Source organism: Lontra canadensis, unplaced genomic scaffold, assembly GCF_010015895.1.
Source record: "Lontra canadensis isolate GAN:19392208 unplaced genomic scaffold, GSC_riverotter_1.0 scaffold127, whole genome shotgun sequence".
Classification (NCBI taxonomy): domain Eukaryota; kingdom Metazoa; phylum Chordata; class Mammalia; order Carnivora; family Mustelidae; genus Lontra; species Lontra canadensis.
The window spans coordinates 4199029-4214733 of NW_022631121.1; the positions used below are offsets into that span (position 1 = coordinate 4199029).

Sequence of the window (15705 nt, forward strand, 5' to 3'; positions counted from 1 at the left end):
GTTGTTGTGGCAGTCCCTCTTCTGAATGGCTTTACACTTTTCGGTTGCCTTTCCTTGAACTTGTTTTTGAGATCAATCTCCTTTACTCAGGCAGTCAATGAATAAATATCCCAAACCTCAATCCCAAGACACCAATTTCTCCTCCTTTTAGTATTTTTGAGTAGTCCAGTTTACTTTTAAGCTTTCAATTGGCAATTTATATCCTAATAGCTCCCCCCAAAAAATCTCCCTGTTACAGATCTCACTCCTGAAGTCCATTATCTCAACATCTAATGGCATTCTTGCCATCTCTATCCAACCAGATAAAAGATATTTCAAAATCATATATAAAAGGCTATTGAGATTTTTATCTCTTGGCTCTGTTTTTCTTATACTCACTACTGTCTGTGAGTGGTAGGTGTTATGGGTTAAATGCTTGTGTCCTACTAAAATTCGGAGGTTGAAATCCTATGGCAAATGCAAGAATATTAGGAGGTGGGGACTTTGGGAGTAATTGGATCATGAGGTTGGAGCCCTCACAAATGGGATTAATGCCCTAACAAAAGGGAACCCAGAGAGCTTTCTAGCCCTCTTTCTGCAGTGGGAGGATACAAGAAGATAATAGTCTACACCTGCATGAGGGCCCTCATCACAACCTGTTCATACTTGCACTCTGATCTCAGACCTCCAGGTTCTAAAACTGTAAGAAATAATTTCTTTTTTTTTATAAGCCACCTAATCTATGGTACTTTGTTACAGCAGTCCTAACTGAACAAGACAGCAACCATGAAGCCATTCTGTTAGGCAAACCAAAATCTAGGGGTCAATCTTTTTTCTCCTGTATCCAGTCCATTAGTAGGTGCTGCATAACTCCTACATATTTCCATACATTCGCATCTCAACTGAAAAGACAGCAGTGATCAAGTATATGACAGCAACTGCAACTTCACACATGGAAAACTAACAAACATTAAATTTGAAAATCTCCTCACTTCCTGAGAGTTACAGAGACTGATCCCTGCCAGTTTTCTAAGGTCTTATGCTACAGTCTTTTATAGGGCATCAATGTTAGTTCCTAAACAAAATGCATAGGAACAATGTTATAGACATTTGACTTGCAATAAAAATTATCCATTAGCTATTGCAATATAACGAGATTATGTGTCACTAAGAATTGATTTGGTTTCCACTAATGAACTACCAGCAGTTACAACTAGATTTTGCTACTTCTTCAGTCATTTCTTTTAATGCATGAGCACTCAAGTTAATTATTGAGTTGACTTCATTTACATTTTTAGTGCTTATCAAAATGAATACCAACTGCATATATCCATAATTCAATAAGTAATGCACATGATAAATAAAATGAAGGTTTTTGGTGAGTATGGGTTTTATTTAAAAGTTAAATAAAACCAGTAATCTCATATGAAACACTAAATTAACCTATAGTGATATTCCAATTTTCTTAATCTGGGTATAGCACCTTGAAGGTGCACTGATTTAATAACTATATTGAGAAAAAAATGTAATATATGAAACAGATACAATGCAAATTTATGTTCAAATGACATGATCTTTTACAATTATTGTAATGCACTGGAAATCTTTAATATTTCATATCACATTTGTTATTCTAATAATTTCAAAGGCAATGATTATATACTTCAGTTAACTTCTTTCAAAGGATATTAACATCTTTCTTCAAATAAAGGGAAAGACAAGAAAAAATATTAATTTGACATCAAACACAATAGTACAAAAGGAGAAATGGCTTAGTAGATGAACTTTTGTGAACACTGGTTAAGATTACATTATCTAAACCTTTCTGAACCTGGTGATTTAAGCTTTTAGAATCTTAGAATCTCACTAGTACTCTATGAATGTCCATCTAACTGGTTATCTAGGAAGATAATCAGTTTCATAACCTTTCTAAAGCAGAGCACCATTCACACCAAGGCCTTTAAAAAAAATACTTCACAGGCCCCAAATTACCAACAAAATAAAATCCAAAATCTAATAGCTACTATTCAAGATATTTTTGCCATCTGGCCTCTCTCTTTCCAAAATTATCTCCCACTGTTTTTTCTCACACATTCTTATATTCTAGCCAAAATAAATTATCTAGTTTCTCCTGAATATATACTAAGTCTCTACTGCTCAGTGGCTTTGTCTCAACTCTTCCAGTGATGCCATCTCATCAATCCCAAATCTAGACCATCTGTCAAGGTGTAGTTCACATGCCAAGTCAACCATGAAGTTATACCAGACTGCTATGCATGAGAGTAATTTCTCCTTCCTCTAAAGTTCCATCATCCCCAGTGCCTTTCATTTTGACATTCACCACATTCTAGTATGCATTAAAAATATTTATGTAGATATCTTACAATTTAGAATAAAATGTTCTATAAGCAGAACCTTCTCTTTGATTTATCATTTTTCTTTTTTTTTTTGATAGTGCCTTAATCTGAGTATTGACTGAATTGTCATGCTAACAAGGAAAGGGTAACACCTATGTGAACACTCAAAGGGAAATACCACTTGCTGATTTCTCTTCATTTTTTTAAGGTTTTATTTATTTACTCAACAGAGAGAGAGATCACAAGTAGGCAGAGAGACAGGCAGAGAGAGGGGAGAGAGGCAGGATCCCCGCTGAGCAGAGAACCCGATGTGGGGCTCGATCCCAGGACCCTGAGAGCATGACCTGAGCCGAAGGCAGAGGCTTAACCCACTGAGCCACCCAGGTGCCCCTGATTTCTCTTCATTTTAACAAGTGTCCCTGTTTGTTTGTTTTTAATAAAGATTGTATTTATTTGAGAGAGAGAGAGAGAGGGAGAGATAGCATGAGAGGGGAGAAGGTCAGAGGGAGAAGCAGACTCCCTGCAGAACTGGGAGCCCCACGTGGGACTCGATGTGGGACTCGATCCCAGGACTCCGGGACCATGACCTGAGCTGAAGGCAGTGGCTTAACCAACGAGCCACCCAGGCGCCCCTAAGTGTCCCTGTTTCTTTGCTGAATATAACAGTGTAGCTCTGACATATCCAGAAATCTTTATGCATCAGTCTCAGAATGGTTAAATCATTATGAGCTACAATTTAATCACCAAAACAAAACCAGTTTAATTCTTTGTCCTTACTCCTAAACAAACATTTAAAGAGAAACAATTAAAATGATCTAAGCAATGGCAGTATTATACTTGGATTATATGACCTGGCAAGTGCAGTATTTCAGTCATGAAAAAACCTCTATTGTTTAAGTTGTACCTTTTTCTTTTCCACTGGAAGAAGGCCCAGTACATAAATAAGGAAGAGAATATTTTTCCGAAAAGTGGTAATTCAGTCTCCTTTTCTATCCCTACTGGCTCAATTTGTTCTACAAATATCTTTTCTAAAAAGTGTGCAATTCGTTCCCAGTAAGATTACCTCATTACCAAAATGAACTCAAATGAATGAGGAGGAATAAAGAGCAAAGCAACTGTAATAGAATTTTGGAAATTGGGATGGCAAGAAACCTTGGCTAAGAGATACTAAAATTATTGTCTGATACAAATAAAAGTATGGTAATAGTACATAAATAGATTAAATGAGTTAGCTCAGAAATAACTCTCTTATATACAAAATTTTTAAGATATAAAGATAAAACCCCCAGTTTAAATGGGTTAAAAATATTTATTAAATAGTATTAGGACAAATAGTTGACAACTGGACACAAAATTCTACCCACTGTTAACACAAAATACCAAAGTATATATTTTGAGTGACTTAAAGAGATAAATAGAATAAAAATATAAATATGCCTGATTATTTATCATATTTTAAGTATTTGAGCAACAGATCAAAAGAGGAACATAAAAATCTAAATATGCCAAAATAAATTTTGTACCTCTATAATTCTAAATTCACTTTGAACTTCAGAGAATTTCACTGTGCAAATTACAAAGAGAAAGACAAACAGATGCAAAGAAAACATGGTAACATCTACAGAAGGACAACCTTTAAGTTCTACTTAATAAAGAAAGAGAGAAGTGAAATATTTCCCTATCACTGAGATAGTTAGAACCATGTAAAACTTGGTATCAGCATAGAAAAAATACTGTCAGAAACATTAAAAGAGGGGAGAACAAGTGAAAAGGTGTTTCCTTGTTCTAAGAAAGAGACCTTAAAGGGGTGCCTGGGTGGCTCAGTTGGTTGAGCACCCAACTTTTGGCTTCGGCTCAGGTCATGATCTCAGGGTTGTGTGATTGAGCCCCATATTGGGATTTCTACTCAGCAGGGAGTTTGCTGGAGAGTCTCTCTCTCCCCCTCGCCCTTTATCCCTCTCCCAACTCATGTGTTCATGTGTGCATGTGCACGCTTTCTCTATAAAATAAATAAATCTTTAAAAAAATAGAGAGAAACGGTGATCATAATTTGTTGGCTAAAATACAACAACAAACCTTGTTTTAGAGGACTGCATATAGTTTTACAGTTTCTCAGGTTTAGAAGGAAATAATTATTATCTTCATTTTGCCGGTGAAGTTAGTTGAGGTTTATAGAAATATAATTATTTGCTTAAGGACCCATTAAGCCTTATTCCAAGGTTTGGACTCCACTGTGACTGCAGGTAAGTGTCATTACCAATATCCCAACAAGTCTGGATGGTTTACTTGATCCACAGAAAAATAAACTAAAACAAGTTTGTAAAATAAAATATAAAAGTACAAATAAGATTATAAAATGCTGTCGCAAATGGCAGCATTTTATAATCTTATTTGTACTTTTATATTTTATTTTACATGCCAGTGTTTATAATTGGCCTTTTAGTGCATTCAAAACAAATAGAAAAGATACAGTTCCCAGCAGGCATCTCTTCCAGGGAAATGAGCTGAGTCAAATCAGATGAACCATATGTCATAGTGATGATATGGTCTGCTTTACTTTTAGATCCTGTTCAATTGCCTCTGTGTGTATGTGTGTGTGTGTGTATACTATAAGAAGTAATTACAAATTAACCAAATTCTTTAAGAGTCAATGATCCAACAAATTTAATTTTGTCTCCCCAAAGACTGCATTACAAAGAAAAAATTATATTAAATTCTACATAAGAAAGGTGTACTTTAGGGGCGCGTGGGTGGCTCAGTGGGTTAAAGCCTCTGCCTTCGGCTCAGGTCATGATCCCGGGGTCCTGGGATCAAGCCCCGCATCGTGCTCTCTGCTCAGCAGGGAGCCTGCTTCCTCCTCTCTCTCTGCCTGCCTCTGCCTACTTGTGATTTCTGTCTGTCAAATAAATAAATAAAATCTTTAAAAAAAAAAAAGAAAGAAAGGTGTACTTTATTAATGTTTAGAATAAAAAAGCAATATTTTTGCAAATACTTATGCAAGAAATTCTGTGTAGCAAATGGCAAACTGAGAAGGCACAAGCTTATAGTCATTGCTTAGCAACAATCTCGGATGAATGCCCAGGAAATAACTGCTAACTCTTAGAGACAGGTAAAATTCAGAGAGGATAAAACAAATCATTGTTGAAGCTTCTGAAAGAAATAATGCTTTATTTCTGAGTTTAGATATCACTGTTGGATACTATATAGAGGCATTTTTTTTCTTGATCTGTTCTTATTCCAAGTCCTGTTTATTTCTACTGATAATCTTTCAGTAACTATGTGCTACTCACATCTTTGACAACTAAAGGAAATTTTGCTTATTTCCAAATTGCTATCATCTTGCATAAATACAGAGAATAACAATGAAATAAAAACCTTAAATACACTCAGAAATACCAGATACAAATATATAAATTTTCTGAATAGAAAGTATAATTTAATAATTCTATGTCCTCATAGTTTATAAAATACTTTCCTAAACAATAACAATAACCTAGAATTGAGACTCGTATTTTCCTACTTTACATATGTGCACATGTAATAGTAGGCATAGATGAAAAGCACATTAAATGAGTATGAGAAAACGATGAATATTCTGTGGATTTTAACTACCTGAATAATAGTCCCAGCAAATATTTAAGGTCATTTTCCCATTTTAAATCTGCTGTTGAGGGATAATCTACATATACCTAAACTCATCAATTATAAGTGTGCAAGGTGATAAAATTTGACAAGCCAGCAATAGAAAGGAATTTCCTCATCTTAAGTGAACCAATGAAAAATCTACAGTTGGTCTAGTATTTTGAAGAAAAAGACTGAATGACTTCCCACAGATTTCGGAATAAGGCAAGGAGACAGGTTCTTACTATTGCCATTCAAAATTGAAATGATGGTGCTAGTGAGTTTCTTAAAGCAAGAAAAGAAAATATATACAGGTTGGAAAAGATGACTTATAATTGTCTCTTTTTTCAGAGATAGCATTATCATATATAGAAAATCGGAAAGAATATACAAAAAAGCAGACAGAATAAATGAATTTATCAAGTTTGTAGCATACAAGATCAATGCACAAAAAATCAACTGAACATCTATATGCCAGCAAATTATCATTAAAAATAAAACTGATACTTTATCATGTACAATAGTATCCAGAAACATAATGTACCCAGGGAAACATTAGCAAATATGTGTAAAACTTCCAAATGAAAACTACAAATATTGCTGGAAAAAAAGGAAGAAATTGAAAGAAATGTGACACACAATTTTCTTGGCTTGGAAAACTCTACAGTGTTAAGAGATAGCAGTCCTTTCCAAATTTAGGCAGAGACTCACCCTCAATAAAAATGTCAGCAAGCTGTTTGTGCAAAAATTTACAAAACTATTCTAATGGGTAAGGAGGATGTGGTCCATATACACTATGGAGTATTATGCCTCCATCAGAAAGGATGAATACCCAACTTTTGTAGCAACATGGACAGGACTGGAAGAGATTATGCTGAGTGAAATAAGTCAAGCAGAGAAAGTCAATTATCATATGGTTTCACTTATTTGTGGAGCATAACAAATAGCACGGAGGACAAGGAGAGATGGAGAGGAGAAGGGAGTTGAGGGAAATTGGAAGGAGAGGTGAACCATGAGAGACTATAGACTCTGAAAAACAATCTGAGGGTTTTGAAGGGACGGGGGTTGGGAGGTTGGGGGATCAAGGTGGTGGGTATTGGAGAGGGCACGGATTGCATGGAGCACTGGGAGTGGTGCAAAAATAATGAATATTGGGGCGCCTGGGTGGCTCAGTGGGTTAAAGCCTCTGCCTTTGGCTCGGGTCATGATCCCAGGGTCCTGGGATCGAGCCCCGCATCGGGCTCTCTGCTCTGCGGAGGGCCTGCTTCCTCCTCTCTCTGCCTGCCTCCCTGCCTACTTGTGATCTCTCTCTCTGTCAAATGGATAAATAAAATCTTTAAAAAAAATAATGAATACTGTTACGCTGAAAAAATTAAAAATTAAAAAAAAACTATTCTAAGATTAATATGTAAGTGCAATAGATCTTGAATAGCCCCAAATTTTAAAACAAGTTGAGGGATCTTTACCACCTGATTTCAGAACTTCTTATGAAGCTCCAGTATTCAAGAGGGTATAGTATTGGCATAAAGAGACAATGGAACAGAACAGAAGGTCTAGAAATTTGGCCAATTAATTTTTGACAAGGGTGCCAAACTAATCTAATCAAAGAAATGAGAGTTATTTCAATAAATATTGTAACAACTGAATAACCATATGCAAAAATGCATTTGGACATGAATTTCACGCTACACAAATGTACTTGAAACAGATCAAAGACTTCAATACAAAAGTACAAACTGTGAAGCATACAGGAAAAAATCTTTCAATCCTTGCTATAGAAAAAGATCTGTTAGACAGGATTAAAAAAAGATAAAATATGGGGCACCTAGGTGGCTCAGTTGGTTAAGCATCAGACTCTTGATTTTGGCCCAGGTCATGATCTCATGGGTCGTGAGACAAGAGCTCTGCATTAGGCTCCGTGCTCAGCTACGAGTCTGCTTGAGATTTTCTCCCTCTGTCCCTCCCTCCACTCACATGTGTTCGTGTGGGCTCTCACTCTCTCTCTCTCTCTCAAATAAATAAATAATTTTTTTAAAAAGATAAAATGTATTTCATCAAATATATAAACTTTTCATTCTAAAAGTTAAAAAATAAAAACAAGTCACAGATCTAGAGAAAATATTTATAATAGATACATCTGAAAAAGGGACTTGTATCCAGAATCCATAGAAAAGTATCCCAATCAACAATTAGAAAATAAATTTTAAATATATGCACAACTTATCTTTAGTAAATACTTCCTTAGAGAATATTCAATAAGCACATGAACAAATTCCCAAAACCTTTAGTCTTCCAGGGTGTCATAATAAAATCCATAATTGGATAGCAATTCCCACTTTCTCTAAGGGGCAAATTTAAAAGTGTCACAAAACCAAAAGTTGATGTGGATATGCAGAACGATATTGGGGTTGCAAAATTGTAGAATAACTTGGAAAACATTTAGGCAATTTCTTAAAAAGTTCAACATATTCCACCATATGATCCAAACCCTCTATTTCTAGGTATTTACCTGAGAGAAATGAAAGCTTGTGTCTATACAAACATTTCTACCCCAAAATGTTCACAGCCACTTTATTTATAATATCTGAAATCTTGGAGGAACTGTCATCTCTATCAACTCATAAATAGGTAAACAATAAGTGGTTATTAACCACATAATAAGTCAGCAAGGAGAAGGAACTGATTTCTAATACATGCTAGAACATAGATGAACCTCTAAAACCCTATGCCAAATGAAGGAAGCAAGACAAATTATACCACATATTGTATGAATCTATTAACATAAAATTATCCAGAAAGGCAATTCTGTAGAGACAAAAAGCAGGATTATAGATATTTCAAAATAACCTTTAGTATTATGTCTTTATGTGACTATTTCCTTGACTTTTACATTAGTTACAAATACCACATGTACTTATTCTAAAACTTGCAAAAAATGCAAATGTATTTCCCTCTGTAGAAAGAAACCATGATTAGCAATCAAACGTGTGTATTAGCAAACATACATACACAGTTACATAAATAATGTATTTATACATCTGTAGACTTATTTGAAAGAATTCAATTTATCTTTTTTATTGACATTGTGTCTTGAAGATGTTTTCTGTGAGTACATCCAGATTTAACAAACTGTAAAAGTCATATAATATTCACTGTATGGACACATTTTATTTCACAACTGTTTTGCTTTTCGTGCACCTAATTAAAAAAAAAAGTGGTTCCGGGTTGAATCAAAGAAAGGGAGAGTACTGTACTGCTGCTAAGAGCCTGGGCCCTAGATGGAACATTTTCTTTTTGCAATTGAATAAAGGAACATAGTATAACCAGAAATATCTTAAAGCCCTCCTGGTCCAGACTGGACCTGAGGGGGAACTTGGTGGCTCAGCTGACTAGACCTTCTCTTTGGGACAGATTACCCCCACCTCCTAGGTCTGGGAGCCTCCTCCTTTTACTGCTTTTCTGAAGTTCTTTTTTTTTTTTAAGATTTTATTTATTTATTTGAAAGAGAGACAGTGAAAGAGAGCATGAGAGAGGAGAAGCAGACTCCCCGTGGAGCTGGGAGCCCGATGTGGGCCCCGATCCTGGTACTCCGGGATCATGAACTGAGCCGAAGGCAGTTGCCTAAACAACTGAGCCACCCAGGCGACCCCTGAAGTTAATTCTTGAAGAGGTAGGGGAGCCTGGAAGGGAGAGCCACAGCTGGGACAAACAGACAGGGAGCTGGGATACCAGAGTTCCTATCTTAAAGTGTCCCCTCTCTCCCAGTATATGTTTAAACAACGGTGTCAGATATAGTTCTAGAAGCAGAATTACTATGAAAAGGGCAGGCAATAATAAAATTTGTGGAACAGTGTCAAATTTTTTTCCAAAACACAGCAGCATTTTAAATTTGTTCATAATCTGAACTAGGGTAAAAATATAAAAATTATCATTATTTAATTTACATTAAATATTAAGCATATTTAAAATAGTCACTGGTATTTTATACTTTTTTGTATTTATATTTTGATGTTTTTGACAAATACCATTTGTTAAATAGGTAACCATTTAATTATTACTTGAAATATCAAAATCATTACATATTAAGCACATGTATATATGAATATTTTCATCTTACTTTCATATGTTTTATAAATTGTGTTAGTGCATTGAGACCTCTTTTTTTAAGATTTTATTTATTTGACAGACAGAGATCACAAGTGGGCAGAGAGGCAGGCAGAGAGAGGGAGGGAAGCAGGCTCCCTGCTGAGCAGAGAGCCCGATGTGGGACTCAATCCCATAACTCTGAGATCATGACCTGAGCCGAAGGCAGATGCTTAACCCACTGAGCCACCCAGGCGCCCCTAGTGCATTGATTCTTATTTGAATTATTTTATATAAATTACAGAATATAAAATGTTTTGTGCAAGTTGTATGTTATATAATTATTATAAATATAAGAATTTTTGCTATAGGTAACACAAATGTCCCTGCATTTTCTTTAGTAAAAATCTGCTATTCATAAAATTTTTCATCCAGGTCAACATTAGAAGCAAATCAACAATTATAAGGAAAAAAGTTTTAATACTTTGAGATTTTGCTCGGAAATATGCTTAAATAATTTTAATTAGCATATATTTTATTCAAACATTTTAATAAGAAATAAAGAAAATTTCTTTTTTTTTTTGCTTTAGTTACTTTTATGCTAGATCCCCCCTTTTGCTTTATGTGTTGTTATTGTCAGATAACTGCATTTATATTAATCACTTTATATAAATTAGTTTTGATTGAAAAACAGCTATAAATTTTTGAAAAGTTTTAGCATACAATATATTCGACATATACATGAAATATAAATACTATTTACAAAATTAACAAATGCATTTCCACCAACAGTGCCAGAGAAATGAGGACATATTACCAACATGTAAACAGTGATTTAAAAGGCAACTAACCTCTTGTTAGACAAGCCGAACTGCTTTTGTGGGGCGATGTCATTGTCTTTGAGAAGATGGCTGCCTCCTCAAAAGCAACAATGGAGAACTACAACCAGAGTGAAAGAAAAAATAAAACCATCATGGTTGAATTCTATATTCAGCAAGATTATCCTTCCAAACTGAGAATGAAATAAGACACATTCACATAAACAAACCTGAGACAATTTGTCTCTCGACGATCTAATTCGCACGGCTACCGGAAGTTTTTCTGGCTGAAGGGAAGTAACACGTGATAGAAACCGGGAACCAATGAATTACTTGGAAAGAACACTGAGGGGAGGGCCAAGATGGCGCCCTCCATAAGTGGCAGTTGGTAATGGCAGTTTATTGGAATTTTAGCCTAAAAATTTATATAGCCTCAAAACCACTGCATTCTGTTGATTAAAGTGTCATGAGTTTGACCCAGAATCCTGGGAAGAGCCATAAGTTTTATTTGTTGAAAGAAAAAAATGTCAAAAAATATGTGGACATGTTTTCACCTGCCTCGGACAGAAACCCAATAGAGGAACTTAATATGAATAATAAAAAATGTTCAATAAACACAGAAGTATGCACAAAACTAAGAAAAGAGAAAAAGAGATGAGAAATAGAAAATGAAGAGCACTTAAAGTTGATATTTTAAAGCAAACTATATTAATAGTAACTAAATATAAAAAGACCTAAACATTCCAGTTAAAAGCGGAGATTTTCAGATTAGATTAGAAAAAAAAAAAACAACAAAAACTAAGTCCCAATTATAAGAAATTTTTGAAAAAATTTCCCCCAATTATTTGCTATTTACATGATGTACAACTTTTATATTTAAAGATATGGTTAGGTATAAAATATGGCATGAAAAAACATTTAACAAACAAAAGTAAGCATAAGAAAGCTCAAATAGGAACACTGATGCTAGAAAAAATAAACTTTAAGAATACAATTATAACTAGAAATAGGAAGGAATGTTTTATTTTGATTAAAATATCCATTTAACAGGCATACTACAAACCTAAATATTTGGGTGCCTTATAAAAGGACTTCAAATACATAAAACCTGTTGTTTTCATTTCCAGTTCTCTGCTAAATTCTTGTGTTTTTTTTTTTTTCTTTTTCGATATATGTGACATTTTAAATTACATATCTGGTAACTCTATTATATAGTTATCTGGGGTATCTATCTTTATCTGTTGTACCAGGTGGGTTATTTTTTTATTTTCCTTATTTTTCTTAAAGATTTTATTTTTTAAGTAATCTCTACACCCAGCATGGGGCTCTAACTCACAACTCTGAGATCAAGATTAGCACGCTCCACCAACTAAGCCAGCCAAGCATCCTTCAATTGGGTTTCAGTCACATTTTTTCCTCATACTTTTCCTAGTCATTTGTACTTTTGTGTCAGAAATAATATATGAAAATTACAAAGATAATTCAAATTTAATTGTACCCCGGCTGATGAACTAAACAGCACAGCACTATCATTTCCAGACATCTTTAATCTAATCAGAGGCTCCAATAACTCAAAGTCAGGCTTTAGGACCTGATTAGAATTGGCTGATTTCAGGTTCACTATAGCTTCCAAACCATAACCATTAGTGTCGCATCCAAACCCTACAAAGTTGACACCCATTTCATCTCCTACCACACAAAGACAATGATTAGTGACTCCTGAACTTTGTTCTCCCTGCATTCTGGTGAACTTATGGAAAGGTAGTTTTGTTTATCGTCCAGTCTCTAAGTAAGTTCCTGGGACCTGCAGACCTCTCAAAATGCAAGACACTTAAAATGCTGAGTTCACATCTGTGGATGTTTACTCTGCAATATTTATTAGCCTTGCTAGTTTTCCAATCTCTCTCTCTTTCTCTCTCTGTTCTAGTTTCTCAGGTTCTAGTTTCTCAGGTTGTAGTCAGGGGAAAGACGGTCTGATGTCCCCAGTCTACCTTGATCAGAAAAGCTCCATAATACAAACGAGCACAATATTCAAACTACAGATCTTCATATACTGCTGACAGCTTGACCAGAGACTGTGATTTCTTTCATACAATTTCCTTGAATTCCTTCAGATTTTTGTTAAGTCCTAGCATTATGATTTTGTTTCATTAATATGTGCTAATACAGGAACCTCTGCTTACATGAACCTGTAAAGAGACCTTATTTACTTGATGCTATTTTTACTAAGTAGTAGATCTGTAACAGTAGTAGACCATAGTAGATCAACTGCTAGTGAAGACCATGTACTCTAAAATAAATGGTTTATTTTCTTAATTTTATATTAATTGGCTTTATGGATGAAAAGCTACAAACTATAGCATACCATAAAAAAATATACTGTGTTTATGAAGGTATCTGCTACCAGCAATGGCAGAATAGCCTTTTTCAGCACTACCATCATGCTGAGGAAATGTAGAAAAACTGGAAAAATTATCAAAGACATTTGTTTGAAGGCAGAATCTGAAGGGACAAGATCTGAAGAAGAATTTCTCAGGTGGTAAGAATTGCTGTTTTGCTTTTTTCCCCCTTGTTTTTCTATAAGTTTCAGAGATAAGTGAGTTAAATTCTCACACTGTGCTTATTTGTCTCTATCTCCTTCTATTTCTATGACTTCCTGCATTGTAAAATGAGGCTATATTATCATATAAACATAAAGTTAGGATGTTCACATCTTTCTCTTGGACTTAGCCTCTTATTATATTGAAATAAGCCTACTTTTTCCTAATAATACTTTCTTCCTTTAAATCTACTCTGTCCAATATAAGAATAAAAAACTAACTTTTCTCTGCTTAACTGTCACATTGTACGTTTTTTTCTATTCTTTTCCACAGGCCAATACAGTTCACTTTTAAGATTAATGCACTTTTTCTGAAGACCTTTAACTTCTAAAATGGAGTATTTATTAATACCCAGTATATGTGGATTTGACTCTTCCATATTATCCTTTCTTATTTCTTCTTTAGGATATGCTGAGTAGAAAATAACCAAAAGAAAAAACTGAAACAAGAACAAGAACAAAAAAACCCATGCACTATAAAATTTTACAAAGAAAAAAATTTACAGAACTACAACACTAAAGTTGAAAACTTTGGTACACCATCATAAAAAGTCAGAAAGGGCTCTGAATATGGGAAATCATTTGAAGGACCATTAGACACAAGTCTTAGTCAAAAATTGTGTCACATTTTAATAGCAACTGAGATTTATATACATCCCTCTAATTATTTACAAGCTTGCTTGATTTAAATAGATGTCTTTTCAATTTTATGTCAGAAGCTATTTTAATTACAGTGAAATCAATATTTAAGATTCTCACTGCAGCAGATCATGTTGGGTTGCCACTGTTGCTGCCGACATCATGCAGGCTCCCCAGGTCTCAATGAGGTCGGGTGATGCTCCAGAATGGGAAATAAGCCAATTGGGGAGCAGACTGGATCCAGCTTCATTCAACATTACTACCAGTTATTTAATAATGACAGAATGCAACTAGGTGCCATTTATATTGAGGCATCATGCCTCAGGTGGGAAGGATAGCAATTGTAGGGGAAAGCTACCATTGTGGAGAGATTGTCTAGCCTTCTGTTCCAGAAAATCTAGCACAGCCTCATGGCACGGGATCATCAGCCCATGCTAGATAGCCGCATCATCGCCAGGGTCATGGGCCAGCTCAAGGCTGATGAAGACCCCATGATGGGATTCCACCAGACATTCCTATTAAAGAACATGAAGGATGCTTGAGTTTGCACCAATGACATGTTCAGGTTTGCCCTGCACAACTTCAGCAGACCTCCTCTCCTCCCATCCAGGTACTCACACTGTTCCCCCCTCCATTCTCTTTCCTATACCACTCATACTCCTCCAGATGCTCCAAATATCATACACAAATGAGCAGCACTGTTCCAGGAGCAGGTGCAGTATGCTGCTATTACTGAGGTACTGTGCATGATGTTTGGATGCTATGCTAGTTGCACCTGGACACAAGTTTGTGTTGTACAAGCGCATGCCTTGGAAAGACTTAAATAACAGAAAAGGTTGTCTTTTTAAAAAATACACTGACAAGTTGCTCTAGTAACCCAAAGAAGTGAAGGAGAAAGCAGCTGACTCACTACTCACATACTGATTTGTTCAGATGTTTCAATGCCTCATGATACAACAAAACCATGAAAATGTTTTTAACAAACAAAATAAAATAAAATTCTCATAGATGGATACTTTAAGAGCATTATACTGAAATCAGTTTCCCCTACAGAAATCACCTCCAGGATGACAATCTATAAAGTGGGTTGCCTAATATATGTGGACCTTATTGTAGATAGTCCTACCAGACTATGAAGCAATTTCTCTAGATGAAAGTTAGCTTACTTCATTTAAGAATTTGTATATCAAGACCAGACCCATTATTTTAACCACAATAATAAGATGTTCAAGCTCACTCTTCACTACAACTCTAATATAATTAACTTTACTAAGCCTCCTTTCATTTTAAAGCCATTCTAGGATAGGAGCCTATTCATTTACAATATCAGCTTTATTAACATCTTTTTTAATTTAATAAATCTAGCTACACAAGATTTGTTGATTCCATGGAGGCAATGCTGAGTTTTGTTTTGGTCTTGACAATAAAGTACTACAATTTAATTTTATGTTAATTTCTATTTAAATATGGGACTAGTGGTATCACTACCCATCTAATAATAGATTTGGCTGCTTCCAAATAATATTTTTATGTTTAGACTTTTTTTTAATCCAAAGGATAACTATCTTACAATTCACTTGTTTCATCCAGAGGCTTTAAACATCACTAC

The 15705-nt window shown here is 35.0% G+C and overlaps 1 pseudogene; it reads left to right on the plus strand.

The window, feature by feature from the left end:
• The first annotated feature begins 14302 nt into the window (after positions 1-14302).
• On the plus strand, positions 14303-14788 carry LOC116857870 (annotated as a pseudogene).
• Positions 14789-15705: the final 917 nt, after the last annotated feature.